The sequence below is a fragment of the Hydra viridissima genome, unplaced genomic scaffold (assembly GCF_058129835.1).
Source record: "Hydra viridissima isolate aposymbiotic clone 2 unplaced genomic scaffold, HvirCarnegie_v1 scaffold_17, whole genome shotgun sequence".
Classification (NCBI taxonomy): Eukaryota; Metazoa; Cnidaria; class Hydrozoa; order Anthoathecata; family Hydridae; genus Hydra; species Hydra viridissima.
In genome coordinates this window covers 3,456,150-3,472,329 of record NW_028324316.1, presented here as the reverse complement: position 1 = coordinate 3,472,329, position 16,180 = coordinate 3,456,150, and the positions used below count along the sequence as shown (strand labels likewise).

The following is a 16,180-nucleotide window of genomic DNA, read 5'->3' as shown; positions in this document are numbered from 1 at the left end:
AATTTCTTCATTGTCGGCGTTTTCTTCGTCTCTTTAATTCTTCTATGTTTTGTTTTAAGTTGAAAATCTCCGACAGCTTTGTTTTGATGGTTGGCTCTAATCTACCTTTTTTATAACTTGTATATATATATTCTTATTAAAAAAACAGCCTTATTTATAACACACGGTGGTTTAGTAACGGACATTTATTATGCGCATGCGTTACATTTTGCTCAAATGTTGGTAAACAATAATGTTCGCAAGTAAACAGAGAACAACTAATAAAGCTGCCTAAACTTCAAATTAGATTTATTTGTAGATATTTCTAAATAGTCTCTAAGAAATGATATCAAAACAATACTTTAGGTATGGTATGTGTCATCAAAGCTATTATTTAAATAATTTTAAAAAGAGAATAGAAGTGGGACTAAAGTGAAACTTAGCTGTTTTTTTTTGGCTAAGTTTAATATGTGCTTACATTTTAGTCTATATTCTAAAGTTTTAAATTTTTTAGTGACTATCTTGATTTTTTTTTGAAAATATAAAAGTTTGTGAATCATTTAAAGCAAAAATCAAAAACCGGTTACTTTTTTTTGTGATAATATAATGCTTTTAAAGATTGATAAGTTTTCTTTTTATTTGAAAGGTTAAAAATACTGACAGAAACATTATGTAGGCTTTAATACTGCCATTTATTTTCTTTAAATCATTTTGCAGTATTTTATTGGATTATTTTTAGTATCTACAATTTTCCTTTTTCTTGACTGAACTTTTTTTTGGTATTTTTTTACTGTTGGGTTGTTTTTTATGAAATGCTCATTCATTATGGTTTTTAATCTACTTAGTCTTTTCATATGGCAGTAGGTACTCTTCATGTGGTTGATTTCAGCTTGAACACTTTCTCCCTTTGCTCTCCTTAAGTACCTAGTCCTACTCCCCATTTTCTAATGAAATGTAATGCATGGTACTCCAGCATTTGAAGCTTGGCTGTGATTGAAGCGTTTGGCCAATTTTCACCGAAGTACTTCATGAAATCTTTGATTCAATTTTCTGTAACTTATATGCATATATATATTAGGGTGTTCCAAAAAAATGACTTTTTTGAACTTCAACTAATATTACTTTTCATAAGGTGCCCCAACCTTAGTATTACTAATAAATTTTTTTTTTTCATGATTAGATCACTCCATGACTTCCCTCAATGGGTCCAAAGGTCAATTTTTGCCCGTATTTCGGACTAACTGAGGGGAGTGTTACCATTATCCAAATTGATTTTTCTTTCCTTTTTTTTTTTGTTGTTTTATCTTTTTGAAAGAAATTAAAGTATAATGTTAAGCTTAATTTTTTTTTTTACTTGAACAATGAAGATCAAAAAATTCAAAAAAAAAAAAGGCATTTTTAAGCTTTTTTGCACTATATAATAGTGTTCTGCTTGTTAACAAGATAATTTACTTATTAAGATTTTTATATTTACGTAATAAAATCATATTTATGATTAGTTTCTTATGTAATTAGTTGTCAAACACAGTTTATGCTTATAAACTTATTTTGTAAACAAAGAATTTTTTACATAATCAAATTTTTTTTAATTGTTCTTTCACTCTTATATTTGTTTGATACAAGGAAGGTACTTTGTCTTTTATCCTCATTGTGCGATTTATTGATCAGCTCCTATTAAACAATATTTAAAAGCAATGAGCTTGTGAAATAAATTGAGATTTTTAACATAAACAGTAAGTACCAAACATAAAAAATAGATACCTGAACTAGTTTTATAGCCCTCTCACTACAGGCATTTACTACTTCAAGATTATTCACAAATTGTTTGAATTCTAGGTGATAGTCATTTAGATCCCATGTCTCAGATGGAGTCTTAAGCCACTGTACTTCAGCATTTGCATGGTTTAAGATATGAAAAATTAACCAACTCTGGTCAGTTATAAGCGGGATCAAACTTGGGGGATAATCATCATCAAACATAAGGGAGTTCAGTATATTTAAATTAACTTGATGTCTCTCTATGGCATAAGTTGTTGGTCTTGGGGTTGAGCACAACTTCTTGGCAATGTCACTCCGTTCTTGTACATTTTTGTCAATAAGAGACATAACTAGAATATTTGGGTCAATGTACCAGGTGTGTCTCTTTAGAGACTCTATAACAGGTTTTGCCTGGACAGGATTGATTTTTGAGTATCTCACCATCTGCTAAAGAGCTTTCATATCCTAAAGATTTTTAGACTATTAAATATTACACAAAATTTTCAAAAAAATGATTAAAAACTTTTAAAACATAGAAATGTCACCTGATACGGAGCGATAGCAGGAATTTCAGCCTTTATAAACCACTCAGTGTAAAATAAAGCTGTGAAGAATGCCATATCATTTATTTCTTTCTTCTCGAAATCTGTCAAGCTAGAAATGTTGTATAGAAGGAGATACATTTTCAAAAAGTATATTCTATTTGCCATAAATCTGGCATGGTGTACAGGCCCAAGTTTCCTTAGTTTGTACTTTTCATCACCAGATAAAACCATTGTTGTCAATTCCACTAACTCTAGATAATCAGACCTACATCCATCCTAAAGAAAACTATTTATTTAGGCACAAAACAGTATTAAACTTATTTTATTACAGAAAATTCAGTTTATTCAAAATTTTAAATACCTTTTTCATTGTTTTCATTCTAATAATATTTTGAGAGAAAGATAAGGCTTCCTTGAACTGTACTTGCAGCCAGCTATCAGAAATGTCTTCAATTTTTACTTTGTTCAACACATGGGAATTTTGATCAATTGAGTTCCATACATCTTTAAGCTTCTTAAACAATGGATTATCTGGGCCTTTTGTTTTACTGCTAGGATAAATGTTCCAGCAGTGAATAATATGCTTTCTTAGATGTGATGCCTACATCCTAGGAGAAGTAGAGGTCTATCAAGCTCTACAGCTAATCTAATGCACACACCCTTTTTATTACCAGTATTTACAGAAGTTGTATCAAAAACGCATCCTTGTAATTTATTAAAAATATAAAATGATGAAGAAGTTTTATGATTGTATTCTTCTGTGTTTCTCCAGTGCAAGAGTTCAAATGAGGAATCCCAAGAAGCTCACTCTGTCCATCTATTCCGATGGAAACAGCTAGTCTTTCAAGTTGATGTTCTATTCCGTTTGTAAACTCTTTAACTATTTTTCCATCAAAATGGAGAATAATTGGTAATGATAAAGATTTAACAAGTTCAGTAATGTGTTTTTTAATCTTTTCTCCTTCTTTAGTTACAGCTTCCTCTGCAACTCTAAACGCAGTTGAAGAAGATATTGCAAAATTAGTAACATCACCTCCTGAATTTCCAATAACACTTGCCACTATTGCATTGTGTTGTCTAACTGAAGTTCCCTCACCTATTGCTGTGAGAGCGGTTTTTTTTTAAATATTTTTTGGTAACAAAACAACAGAGGTAGATTGTTCTTTTTTTATATCTGCACATATTCACAGTCAGAATTATTATCACTGCTTGAAGAGTTTTCTAAACTATAAAGATTGTTACCATTGTTTAGTTTATTTTCCACGTTTAACGTGGAACACAATTTTTTGTGGGATCTCTTAATAGTGTATGTAAACCTTTTATCATTTGTTTCTATTCTTCCCATCCTATTTCCAAGTTAGTCCAAGATAAACGCAATATCTTCATTTTTGGCTTTGGATATCCTTCTCCTGTCTTTCATAATATCTTCAATTAGTTCTTCTTTTTTTTTACTAATCCAAAAGCATTTTAATATTTCTTCAAAAAATTCCTCATTCCTTTTTGTATCTGTTGGGCTGTTCCGTTTGCTATTCTTCTTTAACTTGTAATAGTTGTTCACCATTTTATCAATCTTCTTTCTTTAAAACGGAAAATTTATTCAATGTTTAAAATAAAGATAGAAATAAATTTGTTGATAAACTTTGAATTCATAATTTACCTGATATTTTCTAAGGTTATGATAGTGAATCCTGCAAGATTCCATGGCCTTACCAACTTAGACATTACACAACAGTCAGCTTGTGGAGGGCGTCTGAGCTCAAATGAATTAATTTCGAAATGACACCTAATTAAAACCGTTTTCTTTACTTTGGGATTCAAGTTTCTTAGATAAAGGAAGTACTTCAGAACCTCTATGCCAGTAGGAAGTTTATAACATGAAAGATTTTCTCTATCTTTACTAGAAATACTTCAGCCTTATTTCGAGTAAGCTTCAACTTCTTTTTAGGAGACATTTTACTTTTAAGTAACTTTTTTTAAGTTAATTAGTTACTGAAAAGATAAATGATAACCAAAATATAAAGTTAGTTAAAAATCAAATTGCGTACACAAGGTAAAATGTAATTATTCACAAAATGAAGCAAATATATGTGTATTTAAAATTTAACAAAAAACACATTAAAATGGTACATAGGACAAAGATAGTGAAATATTGTAAAATAAGTCAATATTTTTGAATTTTTTGATCTTCATTGTTCAAGTAAAAAAAAAACTAAGCTTAACATTATACTTTAATTTCTTTCAAAAAGATAAAACAACTAAAAAAAAGAAAGAAAAATCAATTTGGATAATGGTAACACTCCCCTCAGTTAGTCCGAAATATGGGCAAAAATTGACCTTTGGACCCATTGAGGGAAGTCATGGAGTGATCTAATCATGAAAAAAAAAAATTTTATTAGTAATACTAAGGTTGGGGCACCTTTTGAAAAGCAATGTTAGTTGAAATTCAAAAAAGTCATTTTTTGGAACACCCTAATATATATATATATATATATATATATATATATATATATATATATATATATATATATATATATATAACACAATGATTTAAAGAAAAAAAGATTAAGATCAAATAACAAAAATGATTTCTCTATATATTTCTTCAAGTATATCAAATATTGTTGTATTAGTTTTGTTACTAGGCTTTTCCACATTTGCTACTTGATAAAACATTTTGAAGGAATCACCTTCATGGTCACCTTCTATTTTGATATGGAATTAGTTGTCTTTAATCTTGTTGTATAATAATTTGTTGTTAAATTATAATTATTGGTTGTTGCTAAAATTATAACAAGAAAAATTAGTTTTTGTTTTTATAGTATTGCATTTAATTTATTGTAGTATTTTTAAGTAATTTAACTAATTGTAGTATGTTAAAGCTGTTTTTAAAAAATGTTTGTTTGTACCTATCTAGTCTATCTAGTACATTTTTTATATGCCCTTGTATATTTTCGATATATGCACATGGCAATTCCTTGATTTCGTAAGAACTTTTTGAATCTATTTTTTCAATCATAAATGGAGCGTTTTTAACAATAAGATCATCACATGACCATTTCTTAGCCACATTTCTTTGTTTTGCATTAGAAGCTCGTATTATATTGTTTTTTTTTCAACCACCTAAAATGATAATGTTTTTTTTATTAACAATAACTATTTAAAGTATTGAATTTGTCTTTTGAAGATTTCTGTATAATAATTGCAATCTTGTGTACCTAGATAATATTTTCATGTTGACATAAGTACTGCTCATGTTTGCTTTTAAACTGACCATTTCTTCAGCAGATAATTTGGCTTTTGAAATATTTGATTTGTTCAGAATATATTCTTTTTCATTTTCATTTAAAGATTTCGAAAGAGTAACAGTTTGCTTGATTGTAGAAATGATGCTTTCTCCACATGTTTTGCTCATATGTTTAAGCTGTAACTGTCGTCTGCAAATTGTGCGTAAACATACATCTGAACTTTCTTTGTAGGCTCTTGGTGTTGATGTAAAGCATAAGGGCTAAAATGTTGTGTAATTTTTTTTTAAATATTCAAAAAAACATACCATAGTTTCCTAATAAAAAAATAAAAACATTTTTGCTTTGTTATAGTAATTTTACAGTCTCTGTTTTTGTAAAGGTTGTATTACCCTTGGTCCACCTGTCGGAAATTCAATTACATTGGATGTTGTTTGAAAGATTTTTTGTTTTATTACATGTAGAGCAGCACCTTCAATATTTCTTGGTATAGCATTTGTTGAATCCAATGCAAATATATCTGAAAAGTTTATTCTGAAGTTGATGACGATAATATTGATGTTGTTGAACTTGATATCGTAGTTGTTTGACAAGTTTTTTGATGTTTCTTTTGTTCTGAAAGTTGTGTGACTTTAAACAATTTACCAAAACCTTACTTGCATACTTCTTGCAAATTTTCTATCATTTCAATGATATTGGTTGACGAAATTACCCCATCACTTGGAATTGAAAAGGAACATTAAGGGCATTTTGTTTTTGATATTAGTTTGCCAATGAAAAGTGGTAACAGACATGGTGCGCAGAATGAATGAAGACATTTTTTTATAATAAATGGTTTATGCATAATGTCGTTGCAAATAGTACACACATAAAAATGCACATGAGGTTTTAAGATGCAGTTAATATCTTGCAGCTTGAGATTAAATTTTGTTTGAGGTAAAAGTTTAGATTGTATCTCAGCAAGCACACGATGTTGAATCAACGTTAAAATAACGTTGATCAACGTCGAAATAACGTTGATCAACGTCAATCAACGTTATTTCAACGTTGTTTCAACGTTGTGTGCTTGCTGGCATGTTATTTATTACATGTCTTGTCCAAATATTTTCACTATAACTAATATTTAAAGGTCTTCCACTTATCTTTTTCTTTTTTATTCTTCCTTTATTGGCTTCAAAGCAAACACATTCAGTTATATTGCAATTTTCAGGCTAAGATCTTTATTTTAGTTCAGTGTTTGAACCTTATTCAATATTTGTTAATATTGAAACGCATCTATAACACATTTTTTGAGGATGCATATTTGGGTGGTCCTTATCGATTCGGATAAAAAAACAAAATTCTATTCTAACGATACGTTTTGTTAAAAGAACACTTTCATTATCTAGACTTTCTCCACATATTCTGCATTATGTTTTTAGTTTTATTTCATGAGACTCAGTCATTTTTACGTGTTTTTTTATTGCTAAAATATAAGATTTGATGTACAAAATATTTAAACTTAAAAAAGTAACCAGACTCTATTTTTTTTTTTATTATAAAGTTAAAACCATCATTTTTTAAATATATATAGCTTTAAAGCATAAATATTCTAACAAACGCTTAATTATTATGTTTTAGTAGTAAGGATGACCATAGAATAATTTCCGATTGTCCTGCGTATTTTATCACATAAAAGTTAATAAATTTAAGTATTTCAAATAAAATGTGTTCCTTGGCCCCCTTTTTACAGTTTATAAAAGTAAACCATTTTTAAAGATAAGTTTGAATTTTTTTTAATCTTCACAATTATATACTTAATTTACTTTTTCATAAAAGCTTTCTTACTTAAAAAAAAAAAAAAAAAAAAAAGGGCCGTCCCCATACAAAACACATACGTCTATTCGAGTTTATTTGTAGCTAGTTCTATTGTTCCCAATCTTAAATCCTGAGCCATGGAGGTGTTGATCGATAGTGCTAAGGAGGTAGATATCAATCATTAAAGGTTATGGCTTAATTATTCTGCTCATTGGAAACCATTTTCGTAACGGCTGAGACTACGCGGTTCGTTCCAGAAATGCGTTGGATAGTTTCTTCATACATTTGTGGGGGTTTAGCCATTTGAGTATAGCAAATTACTCCTTCCCTCTATGTCTACTCTTACAGGGTTGAGACTTGGCTGAGTCTTATCTGGCTGGCGTGCAAAAGTATTTGAGCTATGACTTGCGATTTTAACATATTTTAGGCTTTCACAACCAATATTAACATCAAACAGCCAGCTGGTTGGCGTACCAAATTGCTCAATCCTCCAATGGCTAATAATTTTTTTGAAAGCCAGAAAAAAACAACCTTGTGCGCCGAAGCGACATCAGCAGACAGCGAGGCGGATGAAACAGTCTCACTCGAGACCGATGTTATTTAGACTATACTTGACAGCAACACCTGTGTCAGTCAAGATTATGACCTGAGGTCGATTGCTGAACACAATCTCATACTTAAAATAGTCTTCAAAACTTGAAGGGTGGAATGGGCTTCTACCTGAGTCAAGAGGTGTGTAGTACTTTCAGGGATTCATACCGTAAGCGTTAGCTGCACTGGCATTAGCCCCGGTGGTTACAACTAAGAATGAACCACACCTTAGCAGGGTAAAATTACCAGGATCAGCTTGATCATCACATCCTTGAATCAAACGATCAGGAGAGGTACGCTGAGATTAGATTTTTATTGGAGACAGAAATAGGTCAGGCATTTCCCAGTTGTCATCATAATACATAAGTCTCTGAAGTTCTTGTCCCTGCCTCCAGATACTCATCTTTTTTACTATAGCTCGGCCGAGATTGCTTAAGAAACGAGCAGTAAGGTTTGTCCCCCTCGTGGTGTAACATCAAAGATCAAGCGCACGGTGCCAGGCACCACAACCATATCATGACTTAGACTAGGGAACCGAACCAGTAATGTCTGACCCAAATGATTTGCTAGCGAGCTAACAGTTAAAGTTAATGTGGTTATCAACCTTTCGCCACGGATAGCGTGCCGCACCAGCTTATCTCCCGGGGGTTGAGCTGTGTGCCATACATGCTGGATAAGCCATCTTGGCTAATTGCAGATACAATATTTGGAGAATGTTCATTAAGAATGATATTGAGTTGGATAAAACAATTGTTGCAATCGACAACCCATCTAATGAAACTAAAAGTTTGGATATAGTCCCTGTTAGTCTTGATTAAATCTACGAATCACTCAGTGAAGTGGGGATTAAGGCTGATTCCATAGGTAAAGCCTCAAAAAAAGTGAAGAGTATCAGGCAGCTCATAGATAATGAGAATATTAAAAAAGACTTAGCTGAAAAAGAAACAAAAAGGATTGTCCTAAAAATCCAGATGATCAACGAGGAAGATTTTGAAGGGAGGTTCAGCGACATTGGACATGAAAATAAAAATTTAGAAGCCAAAAAAAGATTCGCTGACGCAGAAGCTCGGGTAAAAGAATTAAAGAAATGGTTGAAAAGCCAGTTCACGCAGATACGCGACCTAACTGAACGGATTACTGGAAAAAGAGGTTAGACATTGGCATTAAAATAAAAAATAAGAGCGATATTCCGCGAGCAGGGGATTACGATAGGCGCGGTGCTGACAGCTATCGCCATAACAATAGATTGGTTAATTACTAGTCTCGGTAGAGTACTACCAAACGCTTCAGCTATAGCGTCACCTGATCCTAGTTTCAAGCCTCCAGAACCTGAACCGAGAGAAAAAAGAACCATGGACAGGATTAAAGACGCACTGCTCTGGCTCGCAGGATTGCTGCTGATGCATTGACATCAGCGCTTACTAATGGAGTTTTTTGCTGTTCTTTTACCATCTAAGACATCGAGTCTCCGTCGATCTATGTTAATCAAGGGTTCTCCTTCCGCGATAAATATAAGAAAGTGTTACAGAACAATTATTTCCCAATTTCTTTATCACACCCTCACGACGGAACACTTGGTTCAAGCAAGTTCTTTAAAGAACAGATAGATATCTCGACCAGACAATACCTGGAGTTTGGGGCAATCTTTGGTAAGAACGTTGATGTCCACGCCAAGACTGGTCTTTAAAAGTCACTGGGTTCCATTTGAAGTCTTGATATAATAGCTACATCTTTCCTTCTAGATGTCTACTCCAACACTTGACTACAAGAAAGCAGTAGCTGACGTTGTTTATCTCAGCGCAGTGGTTGACGTCGGAGCACTAGCCATCTCTTATGCCTCGGAGAAAAAAGGCTAGTGTTGAGGACTGAGCCAAGATTTGATATGCGAGACGCTGGGAAGTTGATCGGCTACATAATGTTCGGTGAGTTGCCTCGGCAGATCATGATCGATAAGAAATAGATCTCTGCTAGCCTTGCTCCTAGCAATTGAAAAATCAATGTGAGACTTATAGCGTTTGCGAGCATGACGGCAGCTATTGGAATGGCTATATTCAGCGCCATTGCGAGCCCGTCAGCTTTTATTGGTGGCCAAGTTACTGCACAAAAGCTCTCAGAGGACGAGACTAATGATCAGATTTAACGACACAACAAAGCCATGGAGGCTCTAACTACGACGTAACAAGATTACGCAAAGAACCGCGCCGAGAACCTCGATAAACTCAACACTCGCCTAGCAGCTGAGTATGCATTCAAGTCTCGACTCGACAACTATGTCATGGCGAACGGTCACCATCGCAAAATGATGAGTGCCAGAGGAGAGAAGCCCAACCAAGAAATTCTCAGTGTTCCTAAATAACTCAAATTCTCGGATTATTATATGCTTAGGGGTGACAGGAGAATGCAAGACTACGGATACGTTGCCGCAGTCGCAGTTCTTGGTGGACTCGCTGGATGGTATTTCACATAAGGCGCGAAACACAAAAAATAAAAATAAAAATGGACTGCAAGGCCAAACTTTCCAAATAGGCTTCAAGCCCTCGCGACGGGGCTGGCACCCAGAGCGTTTCTGTATGCCTGGATTGCGTTAGCTAAATCTACATGATTCCCGGGCTGTCCAACTGATACGAGGGCTGTGTTGATTTTTCCTAGGCGCGTGGTCAAGGTTGACTGCTATTGTGCGTGGGGTTGATCATATGCTGTCTTGAGGTTGTCATGGCGCTGAAATTTAGCCTCCACGAACTTCAAGAAGTGCTTCTGAAGATTTATCACAGCTGTTACCATTACTTATCACAGCTGTTGCCATTAATTTAAGAATCATCTCAACTGTAGACACCTTATGAAGAATTATCAAGAGTATCCCATACTTATTTACGCTCTCTACGGTCTTATGAAAGTTTGTGAGACGATTGTCTTAGAGCATTTAGCTCGCTAGGGCGCCTCCAACGAACCTTGAAATTAATTTTTATGGTCGAACCCGGCCGTCAGTTTCTTGGTGCTTCTACTCAGATACTCAAGAAGCACGGTGTTCAGTTGCATTTAGTAGCTGCCGGAAGTCATCGCTGGCAAGGAATAGTAGAGCGTTTCAATCGCCTTTTTACTGAGAGACGTTTTGGCGTGCAGTAAGTTAAAGAGATACTGTTGACGGCGCATCGGTCTTCGGAAAGATCTAATTAGTGGGTGAGATTGCTACCATCAGTCTCCCTCAACGGCGAGCCGTCCAGATTGTTAGTTGTTAAACCAAAAGACGCTATCAAGACTGTGAAGGTCTATCACATACCCTCAAAACCAGCTCGAAAGGTTGCTGGTCTCAAGGAGCCCAAATATCTCCTGGCGCTCTCTCGTGTTATCTATACGCAATAGGTGAGCTTGAAGGTTGGCATCGTTGCGCTACTAACCCACCTGGTCTATTACTACACACACTATAGATTCAGTCCTGAGACGTGACGGTCAGCCCGCCCTTTAGAGTCTCACCAATGGGCCAGCCAGACGCTTCGTCCGTGAAGAGTTTTACAAAGTTCCAGGGAGGACAGAGTTTCCATCTGAAAGGGTCACTTAACGTATAGTGGCTTGCTTCAGGTGTGGGTTATGATACCATTAGACTCTATCCATCTTTCTGTGTCATTTGGGTTAAGAGATGTCTTCACTTGCTCATCTTTCGAACCCTCTTTGCGTTTTCGATATTTTTTCCCGCTTTCAGAACTGAATAAATTTCGGTCTTAGCCCTACGAATTGGCTTTTTTCCTCAACTCGGTGTTCATATTGATTTAATCAGCCATCCAAGGCTCCTGCCTAAAACTTATACCTCTATGGATCTTTGTTATCACCGTACCTAGCGATTGGTAGAGCTTTTCGCTGCGATAGTGCACAACATAGCGCTTCTTACTCCAAAGATTTGATACCAGCTTCTCAAACCCCTTATTTTTATGATTACTCTCCTCGTTTAGCTTTCTATGGTAATCGCTTAGCCATTCTTCTGGAACTATGATTTTCTCTGGGGCAATAGGATAATCGTTGTGTTTATCATGTAGCTCTCATCTAAGCGTTTTGCAAACCTATTGTGCGAGTGCATGGTCTCCATTCTTTATCCCATTCTTTTTAAGTCTAGAATAGAATCCTCCTTGGGTGGTAAACAGGTCTCATCGAACCTGTCAAAGCTGTTAACTTTCTTATAGGGATGAACACTTTTTGCCGTAGAAGACTCAGCTTTAGTAAGACCTTTTCTCGTAATCCTCAGCTCCCTAATCCCCAGATTCTTAGATAATCAATCGAGTGATGATTACCTAGAAGCTGCAAGATGATATGCCCGTCATAGGCTCTTAGGTTGTGGAATATAACAGGAAGCTTTGTATTATTACGCTCAGTCTTGGTCTTTATGGAGCTAAATTTGAATGGGCTGCCCCCCTATACTTACCACTGATGTAGGTGTGGTGAGGTACCTTTTCATTCACCAGAGGTTTATCACATATAAAGCATTTTTCTCTTTACTATGGAAATACTGTTCTCGAGGGCTCATCGACTTATCTAAACTCTCAAAGAATTCAGTAGTCTAAGCCACCTCTGTCTGTAGGCTGTGCATGAGGTGTTCTACAACATCCTCTACATGGTATAAGAATGTTCATTTAATTTTTCCATCGCTGGTAACTTCTACATAACAATAGTTACACGGGACCTGCTTTGATAAGAAATGCGTTTAGCTCTTTTCTGGATTGGCAGAGGCACTGGCAAGTTAGTCACTCAACGTCCGCATATATTATGAATGGCACTAGTGTCTGCTTGTATTTATTTACAAATTTTAGGATATTTTTTTGATGCTTTCCCATTTTTTTCTTTTTTTCTTTGAGGTTTTGTCTCAATACCTAGGCAATCTATGCAATGTTCTTTCAAGAGGTCCTTTGTCGAGAGTTAAGCGCTCACAAGGGTGCTTTACTCCATAATGCTTGTTATGCGGATAGCACATACCCGCTAGGCTACTGATCAAAACATAGTGATTCTTTTCTAGGTTTACCTTATCTGACATTAGTAAGAGGTTTATAATGGGGTCTTCCTTCTCGCCTTTTTTGTCTTCCTGCTCTCTAAAATACCCTTCCATCTTGCTAATATACGTGGGGTAAAACCCCTTACTCCATCCGAAGACATTAATAAATAGCCCTGGGTAAAGACACTCAAGTTTTTAAACATCTATGACCTTCACACTGGTATCAATCCCTTTGAAGTTTAGCTCACTCAGGTGCCTCCTGTAATTGCTCCCACATTTTTTATGGTAATTCGCTTGATATTTCTTGGATAGTATGGCCTACTTAACGCATCATTTATCCGTGTTCCTCACTACGATAACACGTCTCCTTAGTATACCACTAGATGTCTCATAAAAGCTAATACCGCGGAAAGGTCTGTACTCGGCAGAGCTAATGATTATAAATTTGCATCGTTTTGTTGACCAGCCAGGGTTAGTAGGCGTAAAATAAATTATATTTTCCGTTGTCACTTTTTCGAATATTTTGTGAGACTCCTTGGTATTGTCTTTATTTAGTATTGGTACACCTGTGGCCCCCAGATATGCAGTTGTAGATGTAACATCGGAGTCACCCTCAGAGATCTTGTCTTCCCTTTCAAACACTATAGCAAGTATATACGAAAATTTCCGCCCTTCCTCCTCTATCTCGTTCTCCAAAAGATCAATTGATTTTGATTTTATGGTTAACATCAGTTCATTTGGAAATAACTCAACCTTATGTCCTTGTGGTATGGTGGCTTTACAATTCTTAAGTCAGTCGGTACTCTTGTAAATGTCGAAGTTCGCCAACTCTTCCTTGCTGAGCTTCTGATCTTAAGACTCGTATTTCTGATCGGTTGGCTCAGGTTCATTTTATTTGATCGGCTGATGGCAACACTTCTGGTTTCAATTCTTACAACTTACGCTCTTCCTTGCTCAGCTTCTGATTAAGCTCATCTTTTTGATCGCTCGATGGCAACTCTCCAGGTGTTAATCATATTAACTCAGGTTCTTCCTTGGTGAGATTCTAATCTAGAGACTCGTGTCTCTGATCGGTTGCAAGAACATGCTAAGACTTTTTTTTTTTGGCTGGTTGATAAAGCTACCTATTTCTTGAAGACTTCCAGGTACTTGTCTCAAGTTATTATATTATTTCTGAGCAAGCTCTTTAGTTCTTGTTCTACGGCGCTGTCTATGTTTTATGGTTATTATCTATACTGTATATAATCTCTAAAAAAAAAAATATTATTGATGTATGAAACGCATTCTTAAAGCCACTCGCAAGCCGCGCGGAACGATTTAGTTAAGAGTGTCGACTAATTATAGAACACAAGCCTTACTAAGTCGCAGGTCTTAGCCCACGGCCATTTAGATTACCTTAGATTACTAACAAGACTATTCACTAGCTCTACGCTCTGCTATTTAATGCCCTTTCTGGGGCTTATTTAGTCTATTAAATAGCTCTATAGTCGAATTTCGGATAACCCTTTCTAAGAAATCTCATATAAGCGCTTTTTTTTATTATTGAAGTTTATAGAAATTTTTTCCTGCTTCTCTCATCAACTATACTACTAAAAGAAATTCCTAAGGCCTACAAAAGAACTTTTTTATCTCAGCGCCAAGAATATTATTGTTTAAAAGTAATTTGATAAATTTTTCACCTTCTTTCTATCTTAGTAGCCCCAACATGTTCGGTTTTGTTTAAATTTGGGCTCTGAATCGTCTGTAAACATACCTCATCCCACTGATTTTTTTGCCATTCTAAATTTTCATTTAATTATTTCAAACTTTTTTCTTTATTGCCATTGTGTTATAACGGTTGTATGATAGCTGCACAGCCTCATAAACCAGACCTTGACAAAGATCGTCGCACAGTACATGGATTATATATAGTTACGGTTGCTCGTCTGCGTTCTTGAATTAGTTCCGCGCTTAATTTTTTTTACGATTTTGTTATGCTAATATTTTTTTCAAATTTTTGTCTCGTAAGGTTAACATTTTGGGACGACTGGCTTTCTTTTTGCCCAATTTCTTCACCTGTTTTGATCTGCTTCTTAACTACTTTTTGAACAATTCTATTGACTCATCACGCGACATGAGTCATTAATTTATATTAAAAACTTCGGAACTCAAAACGAAGTTTTTTTTACTGCACATCTTGTATATAAATTATCTCTATCTCTTTCCTATAGAGTGTATATCTAATTGGCAATCATTTTTAATATCTGCATGCAAACTTATATGTTTATCATACCTAAAATACCTTTAGAATTTACTATCAATTGAGAAAAAAGGAATTTAGTATAACTAAGACTTCTTGTATAGCAAGTAAAGTAGAAATAGACATAGATAGACACGATAGACAAGGAAAATAAATATAACTAATCTGATAAGGCATCCCAAAATTCTCCAGAAACATTTTATAGACAAATTTGGGACGCTGAATTAGTTCTCACATTTTCAACTATAAAAGATATGCTGACCAGTGAGTTAAAGATTTAAAAAGGATTTAAAAAGAGATTTTTGGAAAACAGAGAAAGAGAAGATGTTAAAGTGAGAAAAAATTCTAATGAAGAAAAACACTTTGACCAAGACTTCAAACGGTGTCAGAGAAAATGTTTAAATGACTTTGCTTGCATATTATCATCGGCATTTATATAATACTATTTTTATTTTACTTTTAAAAGAATATATTCATGAAATAAGTAATTGAGAATATTTGTTTAGTAATGTAAGAAAAAAAAAAAGTATATTGTTACTATACTCATTAAAATTCATGTTAAATAATCTCCACTCTCACACCGTCTTCGCGCTCAAACTCCACAATCACAAAAACATCGCACTCATAAATCCCCGTCTGTTTTTAAGAATAAAACCATCACGCGTTGGGACGAGTGGAATACTATTATTAAAGATCTTAGCTATTAGGATGAGCAAAGCTTAGCATAAAGCTAGAAACAAAACATTAAGATGAGCAAAGTTTAGCATAAAGCTAGAAACATAGCGGTTAAAAATTAAATAGCAGTTGGCATCTCTTTAGTAATTTGATACGGCTCAATTTCTACTGTCAGGCAATTAAAGATCATGCTAATCTTAAGAAAAGGTCTTAATGTAATGAAACAAACATTTTAAGGAAAATTAATGGTTGCTGATTTGTCTAAACTTATAATGAGAATTTCTATGATATAATACAATAGTGCGTATATTGCATGTTAAAGATTTCCAGCTCAAAATTAATGCTGTTGCATTAACAACGCTCTTTCATTCTTAGTGCT

At 34.5% G+C, this 16,180-nt stretch overlaps 1 protein-coding gene and 2 pseudogenes across 1 annotated transcript in view; 1 reads left to right on the top strand and 2 right to left on the bottom strand.

Moving 5' to 3' along the window:
• Positions 1–16,180, top strand: part of LOC149877115 (E3 ubiquitin-protein ligase HECTD1-like) — a 189,035-nt gene that overhangs the window by 58,439 nt on the left and 114,416 nt on the right. The gene's annotated exons all lie outside the window — the stretch shown is intronic.
• LOC149877125 (uncharacterized) lies at positions 1,546–4,004 on the bottom strand (annotated as a pseudogene).
• On the bottom strand, positions 4,851–6,368 carry LOC149877124 (uncharacterized; annotated as a pseudogene).